The sequence below is a fragment of the Rutidosis leptorrhynchoides genome, chromosome 1 (genome assembly GCF_046630445.1).
Source record: "Rutidosis leptorrhynchoides isolate AG116_Rl617_1_P2 chromosome 1, CSIRO_AGI_Rlap_v1, whole genome shotgun sequence".
NCBI lineage: Eukaryota > Viridiplantae > Streptophyta > Magnoliopsida > Asterales > Asteraceae > Rutidosis > Rutidosis leptorrhynchoides.
This window is the reverse complement of record NC_092333.1, coordinates 191,305,939-191,313,278: the sequence shown is the minus strand read 5'-3', so window position 1 is coordinate 191,313,278 and position 7,340 is coordinate 191,305,939.

Genomic DNA, 7,340 nt, shown 5'->3' with positions numbered 1-7,340 from the left:
TGGAAAAGTCTTGGATGAACCTTCTGTAGTAATCAGCTAGTCCTAAAAACTGGCATATGTGTTTCGGAGTTTTCGGGGTTTCCCACTTTTCAACAGTTTCTATCTTTGCCGGATCCACCTTAATACCTTCTTTATTCACTATGTGACCGAGGAATTGAACTTCTTCCAACCAAAATGCACACTTTGAAAACTTAGCGTACAATTCTTCCTTCCTCAATACTTCTAACACCTTTCTCAAATGTTCACCGTGTTCTTGATCATTCTTTGAGTAAATAAGTATGTCATCAATGAAAACAATGACAAACTTGTCAAGGTATGGTCCACACACTCAGTTCATAAGGTCCATGAACACAGCTGGTGCATTAGTTAAACCAAATGGCATGACCATAAACTCGTAATGACCGTAACGTGTTCTGAAAGCAGTCTTTGGAATATCATCTTCTTTCACCCGCATTTGATGATACCCGGAACGTAAGTCAATCTTTGAATAAACAGACGAGCCTTGTAGTTGATCAAATAAGTCGTCGATTCTCGGTAGTGGGTAGCGGTTCTTGATGGTAAGTTTGTTCAACTCTCGGTAGTCGATACACAACCTGAATGTACCATCTTTCTTCTTGACAAACAAAACAGGAGCTCCCCATGGTGATGTGCTTGGTCGAATGAAACCACGCTCTAAAAGTTCTTGTAATTGGCTTTGCAGTTCTTTCATCTCGCTGGGTGCGAGTCTGTAAGGAGCACGAGCTATTGGTGCAGCTCCTGGTACAAGATCTATTTGAAATTCAACGGATCGATGTGGGGGTAATCCCGGTAATTCTTTCGGAAATACATCGAGAAATTCTTTTGCAATGGGAACATCATTGATGCTCTTTTCTTCAGTTTGTACTTTTTCGACGTGTGCTAGAACAGCATAGCAACCTTTTCTTATTAGTTTTTGTGCCTTCTAATTACTAATAAGATGTAGCTTCGTGTTGCCCTTTTCTCCGTACACCATTAAGGGTTTTCCATTTTCTCGTATAATGCGAATTGCATTTTTGTAACAAACGATCTCTGCTTTCACTTCTTTCAACCAGTCCATACCGATTATCACATCAAAACTCCCTAACTCTACTGGTATCAAATCAATCTTAAATGTTTCGCTAACCAGTTTAATTTCTCGATTCCGACATATATTATCTGCTGAAATTAATTTACCATTTGCTAATTCGAGTAAAAATTTACTATCCAAAGGCGTCAATGGACAACTTAATTTAGCACAAAAATCTCTACTCATATAGCTTCTATCCGCACCCGAATCAAATAAAACGTAAGCAGATTTATTGTCAATAAGAAACGTACCCGTAACAAGCTCCGGGTCTTCCTGTGCCTCTGCCGCATTAATATTGAAAACTCTTCCGCGGCCTTGTCCATTCGTGTTCTCCTGGTTCGGACAATTTCTAATAATGTGGCCCGGTTTTCCACATTTATAACAAACTACATTGGCATAACTTGCTCCGACACAACTTGCTCCGCCATTACTCGTTCCGACACCATTTGTTCCTTTCGTTCTATTAACCCCTGGTCCGTAGACCTCACACTTCGCCGCGCTATGACCATTTCTTTTACACTTGTTGCAAAATTTGGTGCAGAACCCCGAGTGATACTTTTCACACCTTTGGCATAGCTGCTTCTGATTGTTGTTGTTGTTGCGGTTGTTATTGTTGTTGGGATGATTATTGTAGTTGCTGTTGTTGTTGTTGTTGTTGTTGTTGTTGGGCCGTTTGTTGTAGTTGCGATTGATGTTGCGATTGTTAGGATAATTGTTGCGATTATTGTTGTAATTGCTGTTGTTGTTGTATTGGTGATTCTTATCACCGTTTTCCTCCCACTTTCTTTTGACTTGCTTCACATTGGCCTCTTTAGCAGTCTGTTCTTTAATTCTTTCTTCAATCTGGTTCACTAGTTTGTGAGCCATTCTACATGCCTGTTGTATGGAGGCGGGCTCGTGTGAACTTATATCTTCTTGGATTCTTTCCGGTAATCCTTTCACAAACGCGTCGATCTTCTCTTCCTCATCTTCGAATGCTCCCGGACACAATAGGCACAATTCTGTGAATCGTCTTTCGTACGTGGTAATATCAAATCCTTGGGTTCGTAACCCTCTAAGTTCTGTCTTGAGCTTATTGACCTCGGTTCTGGGACGGTACTTCTCGTTCATCAAGTGCTTGAATACTGACCACGGTAGTGCGTACGCATCGTCTTGTCCCACTTGCTCTAGATAGGTATTCCACCATGTTAACGCAGAACTTGTGAAGGTATGCGTAGCGTACTTCACTTTGTCCTCTTCAGTACACTTACTTATGGCAAACACCGATTCGACCTTCTCGGTCCACCGTTTCAATCCGATCGGTCCTTCGGTTCCATCAAATTCCAAAGGTTTGCAGGCAGTGAATTCTTTGTAGGTGCATCCTACACGATTTCCTGTACTGCTAGATCCAAGGTTATTGTTGGTATGTAGCGCAGCCTGTACTGCGGCTATGTTTGAAGCTAGAAAAGTACGGAATTCCTCTTCATTCATATTCACGGTGTGTCGAGTAGTCGGTGCCATTTCCTTCAAAATAGTCAAATGGAACAAGTTAATCATACAGAATATTAAGAGTAGTTAATAGTATTTCGTAGCATAATATGAACTCATTTATAAAAGCTTTTTCTTCATATTAGCGTTTTATAAATTTAAATTCGGGTAGTACCTACCCATTAAGTTCATACTTAGTAGCTAATATACAATTCAACTACTACAATTCTATATGAAAAACTGATTATAATAATATTTCGCGTTCAAACTTTTACACAATATTTTACAAACTTACAATACCGCTTATTTTACATATAGCATGAAATATAGCACACAATAAATTTGATACAAGATGGTTGTGAAGATAATTCTAGCTAGTACACAAGTCGTTCAGCAAAGGCAATAAAGACACGTAATTCATACGTCCAGAAACAAGTCATGCATTCTGGTTTTACTAGTATTACTTCCCATCCTTGGTCTTGTGGAACATAACCGTTATGACTGTTGATAAGACAGCGGGTTGTAACGTCGTCAAAGGGACGAGGGTTACGTAATGTCCAACAGTCCCGTAACAATCTAAAAACCTCATTTCTTACCCCAATTACCGACTCCGTCACTTGTGGGAACGTTTTGTTTAATAGTTGTAGGCCGATGTTCTTGTTCTCACTTTGGTGAGAAGCGAACATTACTAATCCGTAAGCATAACATGCTTCTTTATGTTGCATGTTAGCCGCTTTTTTCTAAATCACGAAGTCCAATATTCGGATATATTGAGTCAAAATAATTTCTTAACCCATTGCGTAAAATAGCATTTGGGTTCCCCGCAATATATGCGTCAAAGTAAACACATCGTAACTTATGGATTTCCCAATGTGATATCCACCATCTTTCGAACGAAAGCCTTTTATAAACCAAGGCATTCTTGGAACGTTCTTCGAATGTCTTACAAACTGATCTCGCCTTAAATAGTTGTGCCGAAGAATTCTGACCGACTCTAGACAAGATTTCATCAATCATGTCTCCGGGTAGGTCTCTTAAAATATTGGGTTGTCTATCCATTTTGTGTTTTTATACTGTAAAATAGACAAGAGTTAGATTCATAAAAAAAATACTTATTAATACAAGCAATTTTTACATATATCATAAAGCATAAGAACACTATATTACTTATATTACACCACACGAATACAACTATCTTATTCCGACTCTCTTGTTTCTTCTTCTTCGGTTTTGGTTCGTTTTGCCAAGTTTCTAGGGATATATGATGTTCCCCTAATACGAGCCGTCGTTATCCACACTGGTTTAGAAAAACCTGGTGGTTTAGAGGTTCCCGGGTCATTGTTACAACTTAAGGACTTCGGGGGTTGACGATACATATAAAGTTCATCGGGGTTGGAATTAGATTTCTCTATTTTTATGCCCTTTCCCTTATTATTTTCTTTTGCCTTTTAAAATTCAGTTGGGGTAATTTCTATAACATCATCGGAATTCTCGTCGGAATCCGATTCATCGGAGAATTGGTAATCCTCCCAATATTTTGCTTCCTTGGCGGAAACACCATTGACCATAATTAACTTTGGTCGGTTGGTTGAGGATTTTCTTTTACTTAACCGTTTTATTATTTCCCCACCGGTTCTATTTCTTCATCCGGTTCCGATTCTTCTTCCGGTTCCGATTCTTCTTCCGGTTCCGACTCTTCTTCCGGTTCCTCTTCGGGAACTTGTGAATCAGTCCACGAATCATTCCAATTTACATTTGACTCTTCATTATTAGTCAATGGGACTTGTTCTAGAGGTAGACATCTATCACATAATATCAAACGCGTTAAGAGATTCATATATCACATAATATTCACATGTTAAAAATATATAGTTTCCAACAAAATTTGTTAAGCAATCATTTTTCAAGTAAACACGGTCGAAGTCCAGACTCACTAATGCATCCTAACAAACTCGATAAGACACACTAATTCAAAATTCTGGTTCTCTAAGACCAACGCTCTGATACCAACTGAAATGTCCCGTTCTTATTGATTAAAAACGTTCCATATTAATTGATTTCTTTGCGAGGTTTTGACCTCTATATGAGACGTTTTTGAAAGACTGCATTCATTTTTAAAACAAACCATAACCTTTATTTCATAAATAAAGGTTTAAAAAGCTTTACGTAGATTATCAAATAATGATAATCTAAAATATCCTGTTTACACACGACCATTACATAATGGTTTACAATACAAATATGTTACATCGAAATCAGTTTCTTGAATGCAGTTTTTACACAGTATCATACAAACATGGACTCCAAATCTTGTCCTTATTTTAGTATGCAACAGCGGAAGCTCTTAGTATTCACCTGAGAATAAACATGCTTTAAACGTCAACAAAAATGTTGGTGAGTTATAGGTTTAACCTATATATATCAAATCGTAACAATAGACCACAAGATTTCATATTTCAATATACATCCCATACATAGAGATAAAAATCATTCGTATGGTGAACACCTGGTAACCGACATTAACAAGATGCATATATAAGAATATCCCCATCATTCCGGGACACCCTTCGGATATGATATAAATTTTGAAGTACTAAAGCATCCGGTACTTTGGATAGGGTTTGTTAGGCCCAATAGATCTATCTTTAGGATTCGCGTCAATTAGGGTGTCTGCTCCCTAATTCTTAGATTACCAGACTTAATAAAAAGGGGCATATTCGATTTCGATAATTCAACCATAGAATGTAGTTTCACGTACTTGTGTCTATTTTGTAAATCATTTATAAAACCTGCATGTATTCTCATCCCAAAAATATTAGATTTTAAAAGTGGGACTATAACTCACTTTCACAGATTTTTACTTCGTCGGGAAGTAAGACTTGGCCACTGGTTGATTCACGAACCTATAACAATATATACATATATATCAAAGTATGTTCAAAATATATTTACAACACTTTTAATATATTTTGATGTTTTAAGTTTATTAAGTCAGCTGTCCTTGTTAGTAACCTACAACTAGTTGTCCACAGTTAGATATACAGAAATAAATCGATAAATATTATCTTGAATCAATCCACGACCCAGTGTATACGTATCTCAGTATTGATCACAACTCAAACTATACATATTTTGGAATCAACCTCAACCCTGTATAGCTAACTCCAACATTCACATATAGAGTGTCTATGGTTGTTCCAAAATATATATAGATGTGTCGACATGATAGGTCGAAACATTGTATACGTGTCTATGGTATCTCAAGATTACATAATATACAATACAAGTTGATTAAGTTATGGTTGGAATAGATTTGTTACCAATTTTCACGTAGCTAAAATGAGAAAAATTATCCAATCTTGTTTTACCCATAACTTCTTCATTTTAAATCCGTTTTGAGTGAATCAAATTGCTATGGTTTCATATTGAACTCTATTTTATGAATCTAAACAGAAAAAGTATAGGTTTAAAGTCGGAAAAATAAGTTACAAGTCGTTTTTGTAAAGGTAGTCATTTCAGTCGAAAGAACGACGTCTAGATGACCATTTTAGAAAACATACTTCCACTTTGAGTTTAACCATAATTTTTGGATATAGTTTCATGTTCATAATAAAAATCATTTTCTCAGAATAACAACTTTTAAGTCAAAGTTTATCATAGTTTTTAATTAACTAACCCAAAACAGCCCGCGGTGTTACTACGACGGCGTAAATCCGGTTTTACGGTGTTTTTCGTGTTTCCAGGTTTTAAATCATTAAGTTAGCATATAATATAGATATAGAACATGTGTTTAGTTAATTTTAAAAGTCAAGTTATAAGGATTAACTTTTGTTTGCGAACAAGTTTAGAATTAACTAAACTATGTTCTAGTGATTACGAGTTTAAACCTTCGAATAAGATAGTTTTATATATATGAATCGAATGATGTTATGAACATTATTACTACCTCAAGTTTAGTAGGTAAACCGACTGGAAGTGACAAGAAATGATCTAGCTTCAAAGGATCTTGGATGGCTTGAAAGTTCTTGAAGTAGGATCATGACACAAAAACAAGTTCAAGTAAGATTTTTACTCGAATTAAGATAGTTTATAGTTATAGAAATTGAATCAAAGTTTGAATATGAATATTACCTTGAATAAGAAAGATAACCTACTATATATAACAAAGGTTTCTTGATCTTAGATGATTACTTGGAATGGATTAGAAAGCTTGGAAGTAAATTAGTAAACTTGAAGGGATTTTTGAAGTGTTCTTCCTATGATGATTATAGCTTGATTCTTGAAGTGATTTTTGATGAAGATGATGATTAACTACTGTAAAAATACGTTCATAATAGTGTGTGTGTGTTGAGAGAGAATTAGAAAGAGAATTGGAAGTGAAATGGAGTGAATGATGAGTGGTAATTGGTGAGTGGTGAGTGGGGTTAAAAGGAGTTCTAGTTAGTTGACTAGCTCATGGTAGAAGTTAAAATTGATTAGACATACATGACATAATCAAGAGTGGAATCCCATGCTAGTTCCTATTGGTATATACCCATAGTAAGTACGTTTTGAAGCTGTGTATAATACGGGTAAGAATACGACTAGAATTCTTGATGAAAGAAAAGAATGGGAAAGTAACTGTAACCATTTTCGTTAAGTATGAGTGTTTTGATATATGTTTTGAAGTCTTCCAAAAGTATTTTAATACATCTAAATACACTACATGTATATACATTTTAACTGAGTCGTTAAGTCATCGTTAGTCGTTACATGTAAGTGTTGTTTTGAAACCTTTAAGTTAACGATC